This window comes from Protobothrops mucrosquamatus, unplaced genomic scaffold, assembly GCF_001527695.2.
Source record: "Protobothrops mucrosquamatus isolate PMUCROS unplaced genomic scaffold, P.Mucros_1.0 scaffold_125, whole genome shotgun sequence".
Taxonomy (NCBI): domain Eukaryota; kingdom Metazoa; phylum Chordata; class Lepidosauria; order Squamata; family Viperidae; genus Protobothrops; species Protobothrops mucrosquamatus.
In genome coordinates, this window is record NW_015386201.1 from 223359 (window position 1) to 224598 (window position 1240).

Sequence of the window (1240 nt, forward strand, 5' to 3'; positions counted from 1 at the left end):
TATTTATTTATTTATTTATTTATTTATTTTATTGTATCATTTTGGCATTGTAAATCACCTCTCACATCTTGCAGTTTGTTTATCTGTTTTTTCTCTCTCTTTTTTCAATTTATAGACTAACCATCTACCCGGCTTATTAACATTTTCAAAAAAGTTTTGTTTTGCTCTTTTAATTTGTTGGACCATTTCTTCAGCTTCTAATTTAACTTCTATAAAGGTTGGAGCAGCATGCCAAATTTCACAAGTAATCATTGTTTATGTCCATCATAATTCTGGGATTAAGCTGAATCGCAATAAGGGAAGAGTCTGAAACAAGAGTTTCATCAATGTATCATCAAGATGCTGTCCTTCATGTGCAAACTAAGCTGCAGTGATTTTTAATGTGGGTTACACATTTGAGAGAGAGAAAAAAAGAACTGACAGAGGAATTTAATTCAGCAGATCATTGACTGGTTTGGACACTAAGTTCTCACTATCCACTTTCTAAATCCAAAGCTAGGTGGCCCTAGTAAATTCTGTCATGAATGCTGAACTTGAAAAGCTGCCACTAACATCTCCAAATTCCATAGGCCTACAATTGCCATCTTTGCCACATCAAGCCCTGGGTCCACATTTGCTCACAGTTGGTAACATTTCAAAGTTATAAACCAGTACATCAAACAAGTGAACTTTAAGAAAACGTGGAGTATTTGAAGGAATCAAGAGTTTGTTGACTAATCTACAGGGAATCTGATCTTTACTGGAATTATTCTTTTTGCACTGGTTAAAAATGGTAGGAAAAACTAGCACATGGGGCTTAGATGAACCAACCAGAGTGTCACTCCTACCTGGTGAAGGTCACCCATGTTTATTTATTTTATTTATTTATTCAATTTTTATCACGCCCTTCTCCTTACGGACTCAGGGCGGCTGACAGCCTTATAAAACAAGTACAACAATAAATACCCAATTTAAAACCTGATTAAAAAGAAATATTTACTGTGGCCTATATAGTTAACATTTCTCTTAAAACCCCACTAAAAATTCCCCTAGGCCAATCCTGCTTGTTGGAAGAGCCATGTCTTTAGGGCGCGGCGGAAGGAGGGGAGATCCGGGATCACCCGGATCTCTGGGGGTAGTTCGTTCCAGAGGGTGGGAGCTCCCACCGAGAAGGCCCTCCCCCTGGAGGTCGCCAGCCGGCACTGTCTGGCTGACGGCACCCTGAGGAGACCCACTCTGTGGGAGCGTACCGGCCGATGGG